This window comes from Heterodontus francisci, chromosome 2 (genome assembly GCF_036365525.1).
Source record: "Heterodontus francisci isolate sHetFra1 chromosome 2, sHetFra1.hap1, whole genome shotgun sequence".
Classification (NCBI taxonomy): domain Eukaryota; kingdom Metazoa; phylum Chordata; class Chondrichthyes; order Heterodontiformes; family Heterodontidae; genus Heterodontus; species Heterodontus francisci.
Genome location: NC_090372.1, coordinates 131,723,113 through 131,743,317, shown reverse-complemented (window position 1 = coordinate 131,743,317; position 20,205 = coordinate 131,723,113). Strand labels below are relative to the sequence as shown.

General features: G+C 43.7%; 1 protein-coding gene and 1 long non-coding RNA gene across 3 annotated transcripts in view; one reads left to right on the top strand and one right to left on the bottom strand.

The window, feature by feature from the left end:
* The window catches only part of LOC137346870 (uncharacterized), a 37,763-nt gene extending 21,009 nt beyond the window's left edge, over positions 1-16,754 (top strand). Inside the window, exon 6 of the long non-coding RNA XR_010968809.1 lies at positions 16,124-16,754. This is a non-coding gene — a long non-coding RNA (uncharacterized lncRNA). The remainder of the gene's footprint in view (positions 1-16,123) is intronic.
* Positions 1-20,205, bottom strand: part of LOC137346829 (protein SPMIP7) — a 147,697-nt gene that overhangs the window by 14,999 nt on the left and 112,493 nt on the right. The gene's annotated exons all lie outside the window — the stretch shown is intronic.

Genomic DNA, 20,205 nt, shown 5'->3' with positions numbered 1-20,205 from the left:
AGACCACCTGTTCAGAGGCAGAGGCAGAAGGGGTTCCCAAAAGCTATTATTTAAAAAAAACAGGGTAGTGATGAGAAAGGGAAAAGAGAATATGAATGCAAGCTAGCAGGAAACATAATGGTGGATTTTAAAAGCTTCTTTAGGTATGTGAAAAGGAAAAGATTAGCAAGGACAAATGTAGGTCCATTACATGTGGAGACGGAAGAATTTATAATGGAGAATAGGGAAATGACAGAGAAATAAACAATTACTTTGTGTCTGTCTTCGCGGAGGAAGATACAGAAAATCTCCCAGAAATACGAGGGAACCAAGGAACTTCTGAAAATGAGGAACTGAAAGAAATTAATATTACGAAAGAGATAGTACTCGGAAAATTAACTGGATTGAAGGTTGATAAATCCCCTGGATGCAGATGAGCTACATCCCAGAGCGTTGAAGGAGATGGCTATAGAGACAGTGGATAACTGGTGGTTATCATTCAAAATTCTATAGATTCTCAAAGGGTTCCTGCAGACTGGAAAGTAGCAAATGTAACCCCACTATTTAAGAAAGGAGGGAGAGAGAAAATGGGGAACTACAGACCTGTTAGTTTGACGTCAGTACTAGGGAAAATGTCAGAATCTATTATAAAGAATATGATAACTAGATACTTAGAAAATAATGATATGATTGGGCAAAGCCAACATGGATTTATGAAAGGGAAATCATGTGTGACAAATCTGTTGGAGTTTTTTAAGGATGTTACTTGTAGAATAGAGAAAGAAGAACCAGTGGATGTGATGTATTTAGATTTTCAGAAGGCTTTAGATAAGGTCCCACACAAGAGGTTAATAAACAAAATTAGAGCTCATAGGATTAGAGGTAATAGACTGGTATGAATTGAGAATTGGTTAACAGACAGAAACAGACAGTAGGAATAAACGAGTCAATCTCAGGATGGCAGGCTGTTACTAGTGGGATACCGCAAGGATCAGTGCTGGGGTCACAGCTGTTCACAATCTATATAAATTATTTGGATGTGGGAACCAAATGTAATATTTCCAAATTTGCTGATGACACAAAGCTAGGTGGGAATGGAAGTTGTGAGCAGGATGCAAGGAGGCTTCGAGGAGACTTGGACAGGCTAAGTGAATGGGCAAGAACATGGCAGATGAAATATAATGTGAATAAATATGAAATTATCCACATTGGTAGAAAAAACAGAAAGACAGAGTATTTCTTAAAAAGTGAGAGATTGGCAAGTGTTGATGTCCAATGGGACCTGGGGTGTCCTTCTTCATGAGTCACTAAAAGCTAGAATGCAGGTGCAGCAAGCAATTCGGAAGGCAAATGGTATGTTGGTCTTCATCGCAAGGGGTTTTGCGTGGAGGAGTAAAAAAGTCTTGCTGCAATTGGATATAGCCTTGGTAGACTGCACCTGGAGTATTGTGTACAGTTTTGTTCTCATTTAAGGAAGGATATCATTGCCATAGAGGGAGTGCAATGGAGGTTCATCAGACTAATCCCTGGGATGGCGGGATTGATTTATGAGGAGAGATTGAGAAAAATAGGCATGTATTTTCTAGAGTTTCAAAGAATGAAAGGTGACCTCATTGAAACACACAAAATTCTTACAGGGTGTGACAGGGTGGATGTAGATAGGATGTTTCCCCTGGCTGGTGAGGGTACATAGTCTCAGAATGAGGGGTAGGCTATTTAAGACTGAGTTAAGGAGGACATTTTTCACTCAGAGGATGGTGAATCTATGGAATTCTCTACCCCAGAGGGCTGTGCATGTTCGAGATAGAAACCGATGGATATCTGGATACTAATGACATCAGGGGATATGGAGATAGTGCGGGAAAGTGGCTTTGAGGTAGATGATCAGCCATGATCTGATTGAATGGCAGAGCAGGCTCGAGAGGCTGAATGGCCGACTCCTACTCCTATGTTCCTGATGTGGAGACCTCCTTGACGACCTGCATTGAAGGATTGGACAGTGGCCCACCAAATTTTAGTTCTCCCCAAAAATTGTAGGGAAATCTTGAGGATTTCCCAAGAAACCCCAATGGCTGGGCATGTGGGTATCTGAAAGACCCAGGCGCAGATAAGCCAGCACTTTACTGGTCTCACTTCCACAATGATGCGGTTAAATTTTGTAGGACCTGGCATACCTGCCAGGTTGTTGGGAAACTACAGCCTGCAATCAAGCCAGCTCCACTAATACCCATGACTGCTTTTGAAGAACCCTTTAGCAGAGTTCTGGTAGATTGTGTGGGACCTTTACCTAAAACTAAGACATGTTTTCAATATCTCTTAACAATCATGGATATGGCCACCCGATCCCCTAAGAAAAATCACAGCAAAAGCTGTGGTCGAGGGGCTGACTCAGTTTTTCACCCGCTACAGACTGCCTAAAGAGATCCAATCAGATCAAAGATCCAATTTTATGTCCTCGGTATTCCAGGAGATTATGCATAGCCTCAGTACCGAGCAGCTAAAATCCTCGCATACCGCCCACAGTCACAAGGGGCTCTGCAATGGTATCACCAAACCCTGAAAACCATGATCAGAGCCTACTGCTGTGAGTACCCTCACGAATGGGACAAGGGCTTATCTTTTCTGCTGTTCAGCGCTAGAGATTCACCCAACGAATTGACAGGCTTCAGTCTGTTTGAACTGGTCTATGGTCATGAAGTAAGAGGCCCCCTTAAGCTGATCAAATAAAAAATTCTAGATCAAAGGGAGGAAATTGCGTTATTAAATTACGCATCAGCCTTTTGTGAGTGTCTTTTTAAAGTATGTGCTTTGGCTAAGGAACACCTTAAAGCCTCTCAGCAGAACATGAAAAAGCAGACGGACAGACATGTTGAGGCTCGGACATTTAAACCAGGGAATCAGGTTCTGGGGCTGTTGCCGTTACAGGGCGAACCCCTGAAAGTGAGATTTAGTGGCCGGTACTTCGTGGGGAAGGTCAGTGAGGTCAATTATTTGAACAACAGCCCTGACCGGAGAAAGAAACAGTGCTGTGCCACATAAACATGTTAAAGAAATATTATAATCAGGAACAAGACAAACCAGTGAATGTATGCCAGGTAGTGAGGACAGTTGAGGATGTAAACAATAGTGAAGATGAGCTGGGGAAGAAGCGAACCTGGAAAATTCTCAGATTGAACCCCCTGCTGTGAAATTATCTAACACAGAAATTTTAGGGAGGCTAGACACAGTATTTTAATTATCTATCTGATGAGCGGATGTAAGGCTTGGCAACACTGTTAAGAGAGTTTAGGGAAATGCGTAGGGACAAACCGGGTCACACCTTTTTGGCCATTCACAATGTCAATGTAGGGGAGACCCCACCTATTAAACAAAGCCCATATCAACTTGACCCCCGATAAATTGGCTCAAGTCCGAGATGAGATCCAATACATGCTAGTCAACCACCTAATCGATCCTAGTCAAAGTAGCTGGAGTTCTCCTAAGCTAGACGGATCTAAAGAGACTCTGCATCGACTATAGAAAAGTTCATGCAGTGACCCGAACAGATTCATTCTCAATTCCTCGCATTGAAGATTGTATTGACCGAGTTGGCAACTCCGCTTAAATCAAGAAAATTGATTTATTAAAAGGTTATTGGCAAGTCCCTATGACCACGCAAGCTAAGGAAATCTTGGCTTTTGTAATGCCAGATGGTCTATAGCAATGCAAAGTCATGCCATTTGGTTTAAAAAACGCCACAGCAACCTTTCAAAGATTGATGAATCCAGTGATGGCTGGCTGAAGCAACTGTGTTCGCTACCTTGATGCCCTCCAAATCTATAGCGACACCTGGGAAGACCACCTTAAGATTAAGAGTTCAAAGATTTACATAAAGCTAACCTTGTGGCAGATTTAGCTAAAAGCGAGTTCGCTAAGGCCAAAGTGACCTACTTGGGACATGTTGTTGGTCAAGGTTGAGTATTGTCAAGGGCAGTGAAAGTACAAGCCCTAATAGATTTCCCCAGTGACAAGACCAAGAGAGAGATAATGCAATTTCTGGGGATGTGCGGTTTCTATAGAAAATTTGTCCCTAATTTCAGCACCTTGGAAAAATGTTAAAATAGTGTGGACAGAACTGTGCCAGGTGGTTTTCAAGAAATTGTAAGCTATTCTAACAAAGGAACCCGTGTTAGCAGCACCAAATTTTAACGGAATGTATTAAGGTGGCTATTGACACAAGCGATGTGGGAGTGGGAGCTGTCTTACATCAGGAAGATGATTTGGGTATTGAGAGACCATAGAGTCATAGAGTCATTTATGGCACAGTGGTAATGTCACTGGACTAGTAATCCAGAAGCCCAGGCTATTACTCTGGGAACATGGGTTCAAATCCCACCATGCAGCTGGTACAAATGCTGGCCTTGCCAGTGACGCCCATATCCCATGAAAGAATAAAAAAAAGGAGGCCATTTGGCCCATCGAGTCCATGCCATCTCTGCACGGAGCTATTGGGCTGCATTTTACCAGCCCCTCGTGTTGTGGGTCATGGCGGGGTGGCCTGTAAAATAATTGCGGGAGTGGCCCGCCACGACATACGACGCCAAGAAGGCAGCGGCGAGGCCTCGGTTGCCCCCTTCCTGCTGCTTGGCGGCATGGCCTTCATTTACATATTACTATTAATTAAAACAAAATGCAAATAAACTTACCTGGCCCCGGCAGCCGTCCCACGGCGATTTTATGGCTGCCAGCCAGAACCCGCGTGCCTTCGGGAGTTCCAAGGCGAGACACTGGTGGTGAGGGAGGGGGGAGGACTGAAATTATCAGGGTGGGAGGCGGGGAGAGTGTGGAAAACCTTTTTTATTGGCTGTGAGGATGGTGGGAAGGAGTTGAAGGGTAAATGTGACGAGGTCGGGGGGCAGAGTTCGGGTTGGGAATAAAATTAATTTTCTGCATATAGGCCAATAAAAATAAACATGGCGGGGAGGGAACGGGTGTTCGGAAAGGGTCTCCAGCTTTTAATTTTAAGAAAATGAACAATAATGTACCTTTTAAAATTCAAATTTTTGCTCAGGGCTTGAAGCTCTTTAAAAATGGCGCCGGATGCCATTGCCGGGGATGGAGCGGCCGCCCCCTCTACGATATCGGGCGCGGCCATTTCGCCTCCTCCATTTTTTTTTAGAGATACAGCACTGAAACAGGCCCTTCGGCCCACCGAGTCTGTGCCGACCATCAACCAGCCATTTATACTAATCCTACACTAATCCCATATTCTTACCACATCCTCACCTGTCCCTATATTTCCCTACCACCTACCTATACGAGGGGCAATTTATAATGGTCAATTTACCTACCAACCTGCAAGTCTTTTGGCTTGTGGGCGGAAACCAGAGCACCCGGAGAAAACCCACGCAGACACAGGGAGAACTTGCAAACTCCACACAGGCAGTACCCAGAATTGAACCCGGGTCGCTGGAGCTGTGAGGCTGCAGTGCTAATCACTGTGCCGCCCTCATGAGTAATATCGTGGGGGCTCAGCGGCGGCTGATACGCACAGGCACACAGCCGACATAAGAGTGCACCACTGCGATTTGCAGATGCACTCATAAAATTCAGCCCATCCAGTCAGTCTCACTCTCCTGCTCAATCCCCATAGCCCTGCAAGTCTATTTCTCTCAAGTGCCCATCCAACCTCCTTTTGAAGTCATTGATTGTCTTGCTTCCACCACCCTTGCGGCAACGAATTCCAGGTCATTACTACCCGCTGCATTAAAAAAGTGCTTCCTCATATTCTCCCTGCATTTCTTGCCCAAATCTTTTAATCTGTGTTCCCATTAGTTAATGGGAACAGTTTTTCCCTGTCTTATTTAACTAAGCCTGTCATAATCTTGTCTGCTTCTATTAGATCTCCCTTCAATCTCCTTTGTTTTAAGGAGAACAAACCCAGCTTTTTCAACCAAACCTTGTAACTAAAATTCTTCATCCCTGGAATCATTCTGGTAAATCTCCTTGGTACCCTTTCAAGGAATTTTACATTCTTCCTGAAGTGCGATGACCAGAACTGGACACAACACTCCAGTTGGGGTCTAACCACAGCTTTATAAAGGTTCAGCATAACTTCCCTGCTTTTGTACTCAAAGCCTCTAAATGTGAAGCCCAGGATCCCATATGCTTTAAGAACTGCTCTCAATATCAAGAACTGCCACCTTCAAAAATCTATGCACAGGCACCCCCAGGTCCTTCTGTTCCTGCACACTCTTTAGAACTGTGCCATTGAGTATCTATTGGCTCTCCCTATTCCTTCTGCCAAAATGCATCACATCACACTTTTCCGTATTAAATTCCATCTGCCAATTGTCTGCCCAGTCCATTAGCCTATCTATGTCTTGTTGCAGGCGGTTCATATTCTCACTGTTTGCCACACCTGCAAGTTTGGTGTCATCGGGAAATTTTGAGATTCTACTCTCTATTCCAAGATACAAATCATTTTCATATAGCAAAAAAGGCAGTGGCCCCAGCACTGAACATTGGAGAACACCACTGTCTACCAACCTCTAGTCTGAAAAACAACCATTTACTATGACTCGCTGTTTTATGTCCTTAAGCCAATTATCTATTCAATTGGACACTGACCCTCTTATTCCATGAGACTCAATTTTGTTAACTAGCCTTTTATGTGGTACCTTATCAAACGCTTTCTTAAAATCATATAAACAACATCCACTGCAATCTCTATCATCCTTCATCAAAAAATTCAATTGGATTAGCAAAGCATGATGTGCCTTTTACAAATCCATGTTGGCGATCCTTAATTAGCTCGAACCTCTCTAAGTTGGCTGTTGATATTTACCCTGATAATTGTTTCTAAAACCTTACCTACCACTGATGTTAAACTAACTGGCCTGTAGTTGTTAAGACTGTCCTTATACCCTTTCTTGAATATTGGTTGGTTGGCATCCTTCCATCCAGAAAAGATGATGGACATGTAGCAAAAGAATCCATTTAGGTGGGGTGCACCTTTGCTGTTGGCTGTGAAGGCCAATCCTTGAGAGGCAGGTTCTGCCACAAGTGCTGCATATGAAGCTGCCAAATGACACTGTGAATTTTTGTTTTTGATGTTGGTACCTGTTGGCAACCGCTGTAGCAACTGGTCTTCGTGGTAGTGCACACCAGTCCACAGGATGTGTCGCCATTTCCCTCTGTCGCCAGCTAGTGACTCCCAGGTGCGAAAGTCAACATTTAGGGCCTTCTTGTCATGCTTGCAAGAATCCTTGAAGTGGAGCTTTGGGAGCTCCACTGGTCATCTAGTTCTGGCTACCTCACCATACAGAAGGCCCTGGGGTATGCGACCGTCTTCCATCCTGCAGATGTGTCCAATCCACTGAAGCAGCCTCAGTTTGATCAGTGCAAACACACTTGGGAGCTCTGCCTTGGAGAGGACTGCCGCATTTGTGATTTTGTCCTGCCAGGATATACTTAAAATACGCAGCAGACAGCGAAAGTGGACATTATTGAGTTTCTTTTCCTGGTAGCTGTATGTCACCCATGTGTCACAGCCATACAGCAAGGTGCTGACAGCACAGGCTTTATAAACCATCAGTTTGGTCCTAAGAGTCAGCTTGATGGTATTGCATGCGTGTTTTGCATGTTGGCCAAAGGTGGTAGCTGCTTTTCCTATGCATGTATCGAGCTCTGCATCAAGGGACAGATTGTCTGTCACTGTGGACCCAAGGTAGCAGAATTTGCTACCCACTTCCAGTGGGGTGTTATTTAGTATGATCAGGGGCGGAGATGCAAAACCTTGTCCCATGACCACGGTTTTCTTGATGCTTATAGTCAAGGAGAACAAGTTACAGGCATGGGAGAGACAGTCCATGAGTCTTAGTAGCTGCGTTTCCATGTGAGCGACAAGCACAGCATCACCAGCATAGAGGAGTTCTCTGATCAGAATGTGATGTGTTTTTGTCTTCACTTTCAGCCTTGATAGATTGTAGAGTTTGCCATCTGACCTAGTGTGCAAGTAGACTCCTTCCATTAATGCAGGGAAGACCATGGTCAGGAGCATGGAGATGGAGATGCCAAACAGAGTGAATAAGGGTGTCACATTTGCCACTTTCCAATCCTCCGGCACCTCCCCCTGGATCCAGAGAAGATTGCAAGATTATGGGAAGTCCATCCGCTATCTTCATCCTCACTTCCTTTAGCAACCTGGGATGCAAGCCATCCAGTCTAGATGACTTATCTGTCCTAAGCATAGCCAGCCTTTTTAGTACCTTCCCCCCTCTCAATTTTTACCCTATCCATTGCCTCTACTCTCCCCGCTTCTACTGTTATTTTATCAGATTCAATTTTCTTAGTGAACACTCATACAAAGTACTCATTAAGTATATTAGCCCTGCCCTGTGCCTCTAAGCATACATTACCCTCTTTGTCCTCCCTAATAGGCCCCACTTGACCTCTTACTGCTCGCTTACTATTGTGCTAAATTGTGGCGAGTCGAAGAGACTTAGTAGTTGGCAGGAAAAAAGACAGAGGCGCAAGGGGAGAGCCAACTGTGCAACAGCCCCAACAAACAAATTTCTCTGCAGCACCTGTGGAAGAGCCTGTCACTCCAGAATTGGCCTTTATAGCCACTCCAGGCGCTGCTTCACAAACCACTGACCACCTCCAGGCGCGTATCCATTGTCTCTCGAGATAAGGAGGCCCAAAAGAAAAAAGAAAAAGAACTATTTACATGCCGGTAGAAGATCTTTGATTTCCCTTTTATGTTGACTGCCATTCTATTTTCATATCCTCTCTTTGCCAGTATTATTTTCCTCTTCACCGCCCCTCTCAACTTATTGTATGTGGCCTGCTTCTCACCTGAGTTCACCTGACATGCATCATGCACCCTCTTTTTTTGTTTCATCATAATCTCTATCTCCCTCGTCATCCAACGAGCACTGTTATTATTTTCCCTACCTTTCGCCCTTGTTGGTATGTACCTAGCCAGTATATGAAGCATCTCTTCCTTAAAGATAACCCATTGTTCTGATACAACGCTTCCTGTCAGTCTTTGGTTCCAATCTACCCTGGCTCGATCCCTTTGCATCGCATTTAAATTAGCCCTCTTCCAATCTAGACATTCTACCTTATTTTGTTCCTTGCTTCTCTGTATTATTAGTCTAAATCTTATGATACAATGATCACTCTTACCCAAGTGCCCCCCGACATTCACTTGGCCTACCTCATTTCCCAGCATGAGATCCAACAATGCCTTCTTTCTAGTTGGACTGAGAACATACTGATCAAGGAAATTCTCCTGAACACATTTCAGAAATTTCTCCCCCTCCTTACCCTTTACTCTAAAATTATTCCAATTAATATTTGGGTAATTAAAGTCCCCCAGTATCACCACTCTATAGTTCTTGCACATCTCTGTGACTTCTCTGCAGATTTGCTCCTTCATCTCTCACTATTTGGAGGGCTATAGAATACCCCTAGTAACATGATCTTACCCACATTTTTGCTCTAACCAAATGGATTCTGTCTTTGCCCCTTTAAGGACATCCTCCCTTTCCAACACTGCAATGCCTTCCCTAATTAGTACTGCCACCCCACATCCCCTTTTTCCTTCTCTATCCTTTCGGAATACTTTATATCCTTATATATTAAGTGCCCAGTCCTCACCATTTTTAAGCCATGTTTCCGTTGTTACCACTACATCACATTCCTAAATTGCTATTTGTGCTTGTTGCTCACTAACCTTGTTCACCACACTTGTCGTGTTTACACATATACACTGTAATCCTGTCTTTGCATTCCTCCTCGTCCTTCTCAGTCCACTTCCATCTAATATGGAACTACTCCTTTCTCTAGTACTGTCTAACACTCTGACCCCACTTAATACTTTACTATTTCCTACTCTAGTGCCATTTGTCACTTCCCATTCTCTGTGCACCTTGGTGTTCCTCTCTTGTACTATTTCCTGGTTCCCACACCCCTGCCAAGTTAGTTTAAACCTTCCCCAATAGCAATAGCAAATCGCTCTGCTAGGATATTTGTCCCAGATTTGTTCAGCTGCGACCCATCAGGCCTGTACAGGTTCCACTTTCTCCAGAACTGATCCCAGTGTCCCAGGAATCTAAAGTCCTCCCTCTTGCACCATTTTTCATCTGCACTATCCTCCTATTTCTATACTCACTTGGGCGTGGTACTGGGAGTAATCCAGAGATGACTACTTTTGAGGTGCTGTTTGCTAATTTCTTACCTAACTCTATAAACTCATTCTGTAGGATCACATCCCTATTTCTGCTTATGTCGTTGGTACCAATTTGGACCACAACTGCTGGCTATTCATCCTCCCCCCCCAGGGTGCTCTGCAACCGTTCAGTGACATCCTTGACCTTGGCACCAGGGAGGCAACATACCATCCTGGATTCACGTCTGTGGCCGCAGAAACACCTAACTATTCCCCTAACTATTGAATCTCCTATCACTATTGCTCTTCCAGTCATCTTGTGTCCCCCTGTGCAGTTGAGCCAGCCATGGTACCATGACCTTGGCTCTGGCTGTACGCCCCAGATGAATGATCACTTTCCTCAGTACTCAGAACTGAGTACCGGTTGGAGAGTGAGAGGCACTCAGGGGTGTCCAGTAAACTGCACTACCTGCCTGTTTCTTCTTGACTGTCTGGTGGTCACCCATTCCTTCTTTCCCTGCATACTCTTAAGCTGCGGGGTGACCACATCTATAAGTGTGCTATTCATGAATCTCTCAAACTCATGGATGCACCACAGTGACACCAGCTGTTGCTCAAGTTCTGAAACCCGGAGCTCGAGCTGCTGCAACTGATGACACTTTCTGCACATATGGTTATCCAAGACACAGGAAGTGTCCAAGAGTTCCCACATAGCCAGGATGCGCACTCCAGAAGTTGGAGCAGCCCTGCCATTCCTTTATCTATTGGATAATAAACCTTGATATGACAAATAAACCCTGCTACTACTAAAACTAATACTAATACATCCTACCAATAGTAGTAAACCTTACCAATAGTAATACACCTTACTTAAAAATAAAATAAAAGGCTCACCAGCTACTTATTTCTTACTTGTTATTAATACTTAATATTCTTAACATTTTTAAACACAATTGGCTATTCTTCCAAAAATTAAATAAACATCAGCAGAAATATTCCACCATAGAAAAGAAGGCTTTGGGACATATATTAGCCCTTCAAAATTTTGAGGTCTATGTTAATGACAGACACAGGGAATTTGTAATATACACTGACCACAACCTACTAACTTTCCCAGAGAAATTCAAAGTTAACAATGTCAGGCTGTTCAGATGAAGTTTACTCTTCCAGCCATTTAACTTAAAAATCACGCACATAGCTGGAAAAAACAATGTCATTGTGGATGCTCTGTCCAGTATTTAAACAGACAACGTGCCACCAGTAAATTGTGGGAGGTCGAGCAACAGTGACCCTCAGTAATGCATGTGAATGAATGCCTGTAGATGTCTGCTATCATGTGTTCTTATGCAAGGAGAAATTATGAACTATATAATGAATTTATAAAACAAACCCAAACAGACTTGAGGCACACTAAAGCGGCCTGTATTCAAACTGACCAATCATGAGAAAGGATTGTGACTGGTGACGGTGGCATGCGAGTGAAACGGCAGCGCATTCTGGAACAATTGGAGCAGAATCAGTGTTGGTTTTAATTCAGTTATTAGTTCAAAAGTGAGAATTGCATCTATTCTAGCGAAGAGGAAGGACCCTGCCTAAGATCACCATCTTTAAACTACATGTAGGCAGAGACTGGAGTTGGCCTTTAACACCGTACCTGAGAAATTGAACCTGGCTTTTGCCATTGAACTGTGACTGAGATATAGCCAAAGAAGTGTGCAACAACACATCCGTCCTCCTGAATCTTCCAAGTTTTTTATTTCAGTGATCGAGAAAAAAAAGGAAATTTCAAGTCCCCTTCAGGGAAAAAGCAAGTTTTATAGCAAACTCTTTTTAAAACCATCAGACCTAAATGCATATTATCTTTTAATCTCTATCTTTTCGCGCGTGTGTGTGTGTGTGTGTGTGTGTGTGTGTGTGTATGCATGTGGGAGAGTGGGTGAAGTTGTGGAAGTTGTGTATATTTCTGGGTGTTGTATAATCAACATTTATTTTTCTTTTTAAACTTACAAGAAAACCTGTCATTTGTCTGTGTGTTGACCATTAAAATGTTCAGGGGTTCAAACACTTTTTAAAAACATGCTGTCTTTGGTCAGTTGAGAGGTGAAGAAAAGGGGGAACCACCCCTATCATCTCCCACCTTTCCATAACACTGCTTAGAGAGAAGATTATGTAATTGGCTCTCTTGACGTATATGGCCTCTGTCAACTCCCGGATGCATCGATGAATTGCATACTGGGAGATGAATATGTTGCTCACTTACACCTGAAGAAATCCAGTCATGCAGAAGTTTAATACCACTTGCCCTGGTGTGAAGCCCCAGGTGGTGTTGAGGGATTTGGCACAGTTCTATGAGCACCTGCTTGGTGAATCTGAGCCACCTTAGGCATTGCTCTTGGCTCAGATGGAGGTATGAGAAGTGCTCTCGGAAAACCCATGATGGGCAGGGGCTTCTATGGAGAGCCCTCTTCCCTATTTGCAGAGCTTTCCCTCTCTGAGGTCACTGCTCCATTGTTGGTCATGTTGCAGACCCAGAGACAGTGCAACCCCATCCCTATACCTCTTGCAGACTTGTCCAATTATGTCTTGTCCACAACAAGCAGGGCAAATCCAACCCAGCTAATTGCCAGCCCATCAGTCTGAGTGGTTACAATCTGGGAATGCAAGACCTGAAAGGGTAATGGAGGCAGATTCAATCATGGCTTTCAAAAGGGAATTGGATAAGCACCTGAAGGGTAAAAATTGGCAGGGCTATAGGAAAGGGCGGGGGCGTGGAACGAACTAAACTCATCTTCCAGAGAGCCGGCAAGGTCTCAATGGCTGAATGGCCTCCTTCTATGCTGTAACCATTCTATCATTCGATGATTACCATTGCTGAATCCCTTACCATCAACATCCTGGGGGTCACCACTGATCAGAAACTTAACTCGACCAGCCACATAAATATTGTGACTATAAGAACAGGTCAGAAGCTAGGAATTTTGCAGTGTGTAACTTACCTCCTGACTCCTCAAAGCCTTTGTATCTACCAGACACAAGTCAGGAGTGTGATGGAACACTCTTCACTTGCCTGAATGAGTGCAACTCAAACAACACGTAAGAAGCTTAACACCATCCAGGACAAAGCAACCCATTTGATTGGCACCTCATCCACCACCTTAAACATTCACTCCCTCCACCACCGATGCACCATGGCTGCCATGTGTACCATCTACAAGATGCACTGCAACAACTCACCAAAGCTTCTTTGACAGCACCTTCCAAACCTGAAACCTCAACCACCTAGAAGAACAAAGGCAGCAAGCCTTTGAGAACACTACCATCTGCATGCAAGTTTCCCTCCAAGGCACACAACATCACAATATGGAAATATATTGCCATTCTCTCTCCAACAAGACAGAATCTAACCATCTCCCCTTGACATTCAGTGGCATTACCATTGCTGAATCCCCCACCATCACACCCTGGGAGTTATCATTGACCAGAAACTGAACTGGAGTAGCCATATAAATACTGTGGCTACAAGAGCAGGTCAGAGGCAAACTCACCTCCTGACTCCACAAAGCCTGTCTACAAGGCACAAGTCAGGAGTGTGATGGAATACTCTCCACTTGCCTGGATGGGTGCAGCTCCAACAACAATCAAGAAGCTCGACACCATCCAGGCCAAAGCAATCTGCTTGATTGGCACCCCATCCACAACCTTCAACATTCACTCCTTTCACAACCGATGCACAGTGGTATCTACAAGATGCACTGCAGCAACGCACCAAGGCTCCTTAGACAGCACCTTCCAAACCTGTGACCTCAACCACCTAGAAGGACAAGGGCAGCAGACGCATGGAAACACCACCACCTGCAAGGTCTCCTCCAAGTCACACAACATCTTCACCTGGAACTATATCGCCGTTCTTTCACTGTCACTGGGTCAAAATCCTAGAACTCCCTTCCTTTCAGCACTGTGGGTGTACCTACCCCACATGGACTGTAGCAGTTCAAGAAGGCAGCTCACTACCACTTTCTCAAGGACAATTAGGGATGGGCAATAAATGTTGGCCTAACCAGCGACGCCCAAATCCCATGAATGAATAAAAAAAACCTTCATCATCACTAGGACAAAATCCTGAAATTCCCTACCTAACAGGACTGTGGGTGTACCTACACCACAAGGACTGCAGCGGTTCAAGAAGTTGGCTCACCAACTCCTTCTCAAAGGCAATTAGGGATGGGCAATAAATGCTGGAATAAAAGCAAAATACTGCAGATGCTGGAAATCTGAAATAAAAACAAAAAGTGCTGGAAATATTAAGCAGCTCTGGCAGCATCTGTGGAGAGAAGCAGAGTTAACATTTCAGGTCCATGACCTTTCAACAGTTCAGGTCTGAAACGTTAACTCTGCTTCTCTCTCCACAGATGCTGCCAGACCTGCTGAGTATTTCCAGCACTTTTTGTTTTTATTTCAATAAATGCTGGCCTTGCCAGCGATGGCTATATCCCGTGAATTAATACAAAAACCTGTCTTATACCTTGAAAAGGGCAGTTTATTTTCTTTTGCTAAGGGTTATTGATCTTCTTTGAATTTATCACAAATTCAAATTGGCTGACGTCAAGTTTCCATATGAAGGACAAAGAGCAAAGAGCAGAAAAAGGAACACAATCAAAACAGTAAAATAGCTCAAAAGCATTAAATGCCAGTAAACATCATTAAAAGGTCATTGAAGCTATCTTTATCTTTCCACAACATTACCAGCTGGAGGGCCTTGTGATATTGTGATATTAGGAATCAATAACTTTTTAATACTGTGGAGGGAAATGAATTGAGACTATCTATAATATTAGGTAGGAACAGAAAGTCATGTCTCCTCACTACTTAGTATAATGTTATGAAGCAAATGTTTATTGGCATGCTTTGTACACAGTTGTTTTAAACTTCTATCACATGATGCGATACAAGTTGAAAGTGACAGAGTAGGAATTAGAAAGGACAATTTGTATTCGGTGGCATTCACTCTCATTTAGATCTCTCCATGTGCCAACCCTGTCCATTTTCGTGTCTATATACACTTGTACTCAAACTATTTTTATATGCATCACACCAATGATTTGGCTAATCAACAGCCGAAAATTTAACTTGTGACTATATTAAGCCATACCGCAATTGTCACATCAACTACACATTTATACAATGAAAATGCTGAGAGTTCCAGCATTTAACCAAGATCGTTTAATTTTTAAAAAAACTATCATATATTCCTGCCTAGAATTTCTGTGGACCATAGCCCACTGTGATTTTGGCAGAAACTCCAATGAAGCAACGGAAAACGTGTTCTGACAAGACATCAGGAGAAGCTACATGGAAGTTCTAGCGCTCCCTCTGGTATCTTAACACATTCTTTTGGTACCATGGCACATCCACAATTGCACATTGTTAAGTTTCAAGAGCTCCCACAAGATAGTAGTGTTGCATGTGGCAGCATGATTTATTTGCATGAAAATTCTGTTAAACATTCTAGATTATGTTACTCAGGAATCAAGAGTTGCTTACTATCCATGTATTGAGACAACCATTTCAGTTTTTCACTATTTGTGTCTCGTATGTTTCTTGGCATTCTTCATTCAATTATAAGAAAAATTATGCATTTCTTCTCAGAATGTCGGTGACCATAGCAAAACTGTATTGATTGCTCACCCTGAGCTGCCCTTAGAAAGTGATGATAGGCCTGTTCTTTGAACTACCGCAGACTTTGTTGTGATGGTGCTACAATGATGTTAGGGAATTGCAGGATTTTAACACAGCAACAGCAAAAATGTCCAAGTCAGGATGATTTGTAACTTGGAGTGAAACTTGAAGGAATGGTGTTCACATGTTGCTGCTGCTCTTGTGCTTCTCGGTAGTACGGGTCATAGGACTGGAAGTATTTTTGAAGTAAATCTGGTGAGCTGCAGCAGTAGATCCTATTGTCATGATCCTGTCTTTTCTTTTTCTCTCCAGGAAATATGTGATGTGGCTTTACTGCTTTAAGAAACAGCAAGCCTCAGGAGTTGGAGAAAGTGCATTTTGGTTGCTGTTGGATACAAGCATATGGAGAGGGAACCAACCAGTTTCAAAGAATGCATCCTGGTTACCTGGCAACAGCTATTCAGGGACCAAAGAGTGGATATACAATGTTGCAATTATTTTTTGAACTGGCTTTTTAGTTGAAGACAGTCTGTTCTAACAGAACACAGACAGACAGCTGGTGTTAGCCTGAAAGAAGAGCTCTCAGCCATTTAAACTGAAGGAAGAGAATTTAGTCTGTTTAATTATTATCTCTCAAAATTCTAAAAAAGTCAAGCCAAAACAAAGATCTCTGATAATTTAAACTGAAGGAAGGGAAGTTAGACTGTGACAATTTTTTAACCCTCAAAAACTCTTAAAGTCAGATTGATTCTATTGAAAATGTTTCCGAGTTGTTAATTGTTGAAATCCATTATTGGAGAAGGAAAGCATCACTTACTGCTAGAATTAGACTACGGCCTGTTCAACTGTTGAAGAAACTTTATTCTCTGGACGGCTGTGAGGACTTCAAGCAATGTTGGACTGTAAATTTGCAAGGATTCTAATTTTTTCTATTTTAAATGTTGTTTTATATCTTCATAGAGTTTAAAAATTTAGTTTTGTTAATTAAACAGTTAATTTGTTGATTTAAAGACACCTAGTTTGGTTAGCCTCATTCGGGAATTAATAGATGGTACAATTTGGCTGGGTCTTTCTTTAATTTGGAAAGTTTAAAATGATATGTTAGTTGATCTGTGGAGGGACAGGACTGAATTAACAGTGCGTTTCTCCCACCACAATCAGAATCGTATATTTTGATTGGGGGCTTTGACTGGAGCGGACGGTCGTGACACTATAGATAGAATATTCTAAAGCCACAGTGTGCTGTTGGTAGAGCAGGGTAAATACTGATTTTAATGGCAGAGGTGCTGATCAAGTAGAATATTTTACCTTTGGCTTCTTGAATGTTGTAGCAACATTCATCCAGGTGAATGGCAAGAACAAACAAAGAACAGTACAGCACAGGAACAGGCCATTCAACCCTACAAGCCTGTGCCGATCTTGATGCCTGCCTAAACTAACACCTTCTGCACTTCCAGGGCCCATATCCCTCTATTCCCTTCCTATTCATATATTTGTCAAGATGTCTCTTAAACGTCACTATCGTATCTGCTTTCACCACCTCCCCTGGAAGCAGGTTCCAGGCACTCACCACCCTCTGTGTAAAAAACTTGCCTTGCACATCCCCTCTAAACTTTGCCCCTCGCACCTTAAACCTATGTCCCCTAGTAACTGACTCTTCCACCCTGGGAAAAAGCTTCTGACTATCCACTCTGTCCATGCCGCTCATAACTTTGTAAACCTCTATCATGTCACCCCTCCACCTCCGTCGTTCCAGTGAAAACAATCCGAGTTTTTCCAACCTCTCCTCATAGCTAATGCCCTCCAGACCAGGCAACATCCTGGTAAGCCTCCTCTGTACCCTCTCCAAAGCCTCCACGTCCTTCTGGTAGTGTGCCGACCAGAATTGCACGCAATATTCTAAGTGTGGCCTAACTAAGGTTCTGTACAGCTGCAACATGACTTGCCAATTTTTATACTCTATGCCCCGACCGATGAAGGCAAGCATGCCCTATGCCTTCTTGACTACCTTATCCACCTGCGTTGCCACTTTCAGTGACCTGTGGACCTGTACGCCCAGATCTCTCTGCCTGTCAATACTCCTAAGGGTTCTGCCATTTACTGTATACCTCCCACCTGCATTAGACCTTCCAAAATGTATTACCTCACATTTGTCCGGATTAAACTCCATCTGCCATTTCTCCGCCCAAGTCTCCAACCGATCTATATCCTGTTGTATCCTCTGACAATCTCATCATTATCCGCAACTCCACCACAAACTTACTAATCAGACCAGCTACATTTTCCTCCAAATCTTTTATATATACTACAAAGAGCAAAGGTCCCAGCACTGATCCCTGCGGAACACCACTAGTCACATCCCTCCATTCAGAAAAACACCCATCCACTGTTACCCTCTGTCTTCTGTGACTGAGCCAGTTCTGTATCCATCTTGCCAGCTCACCTCTGATCCCGTGTGACTTCACCTTTTGCACCAGTCTGCCATGCGGGACCTTGTCAAAGGCTTTACTAAAGTCCATATAGACAACATCCACCGCCCTTCCCTTATCAATCATCTTCGTCACTTCCTCAAAAAACTCAATCAAATTAGGAAGACACGACCTCCCCTTCACAAAACCATGCTGTCTCTCGCTAATAAGTTTGTTTGTTTCCAAATGGGAGTAAATCCTGTCCCGAAGAATCCTCTCTAATCGTTTCCCTGCCACTGACGTAAGGCTCACCGGCCTATAATTTCCTGGATTATCCTTACCACCCTTCTTAAACAAAGGAACAACATTGGCTATTCTCCAGTCCTTTGGGACCTCACCTGCAGCCAATGAGGATGCAAAGATTTCTGTCAAGGCCCCAGCAATTTCTTCCCTTGCCTCCCTCAGTATTCTAGGGTAGATCCCATTAGGCCCTGGGGACTTATCTATCTTAATGCTTTGCAAGACACCCAACATCTCCTCCTTTTTGATAATGAGATGACTGAGACTATCTGCACTCCCTTCCCTAGGCTCATCATCCACCAAGGCCTTCTCCTTGGTGAATACTGATGCCAAGTACTCATTTAGCACCTCGCCCATTTCCTCTGGCTCCACGCATAGATTCCCATCTCTGTCCTTGAGTGGGCCAACCCTTTCCCTGGTTACCCTCTTGCTCTTTATATATGTATAAAAAGCCTTGGGATTTTCCTTAATCCTGTTTGCCAATGACTTTTCATGACCCCTTTTAGCCCTCCTGACTCCTTGCTTAAGTTCCTTCCTACTGTCTTTATATTCTTCAAGTGCTTCATCTGTTCCTAGCCTTCCAGCCCTTACAAATGCTTCCTTTTTCTTTTTGACTAGGCTCACAATATCCCGTGTTATCCAAGCTTCCCGAAACTTGCCAAACTTGTCTTTCTTCCTCACAGGAATATGCTGGTCCTGGATTCTAATCAGCTGACGTTTGAAAGACTCCCACATCAGATGTTGATTTACCCTCAAACAGCCGCCCCCAATCTAAATTCTTCAGTTCCTGCCTAATATTGTTATAATTAGCCTTCCCCCAATTTAGCACCTTCACCTGAGGACTACTCTTATCCTTATCCACAAGTACTTTAAAACTTTTGGAATTATGGTCACTGTTCCCGAAATGCTCCCCCACTGAAACTTCGACCACCTGGCCGGGCTCATTCCCCAATACCAGGTCCAGAATGGCCCCATCCCTAGTTGGACTTTCTACATACTGTTTCAGGAAGGCCTCCTGGATGCTCCTCACAAATTCTGCCCCATCCAAGCCCCTAGCACTAAGTGAGTCCCAGTCAATATTGGGGAAGTTAAAATCACCCACCACTACAACCCTGTTACCTTTACATCTTTCCAAAATCTGTCTGCATATCTGCTCCTCTACCTCCCACTGGCTGTTGGGAGGCCTGTAGTAAACCCCCAACATCGTGACTGTACCCTTCCTATTCCTGAGCTCCACCCATATTGCCTCGCTGCATGACCTCTCTGAAGTGTCCTCCCGCAGTACAGCTGTGATATTCTCCTTTACCAGTAATGCAACTCCCCCACCCCTTTTACATCCCCCTGTATCCCGCCTGAAGCTTCGAAAGCCTGCAACATTTAGCTGCCAATCCTGCCCTTCCCTCAAGTCTCTGTAATAGCAACAACATCATATTTCCAAGTACTAATCCAAGCTCTAAGTTCATCTGCCTTACCTGTTATACTTCTCGCATTGAAACAAATGCACTTCAGACCACCAGTCCCGCTGTGCTCAGCAACATCTCCCTGCCTGCTCTTCCTCTTAGTCCTACTGGCCTTATTTACTTTGTCCTCCTCATTTACTTCACTAGCTGTCCTACTGCTCTGGTTCCCACCCCCCTGCCACACTAGTTTAAACCCTCCCGAGTGACGCTATCAAACCTTGCAGCC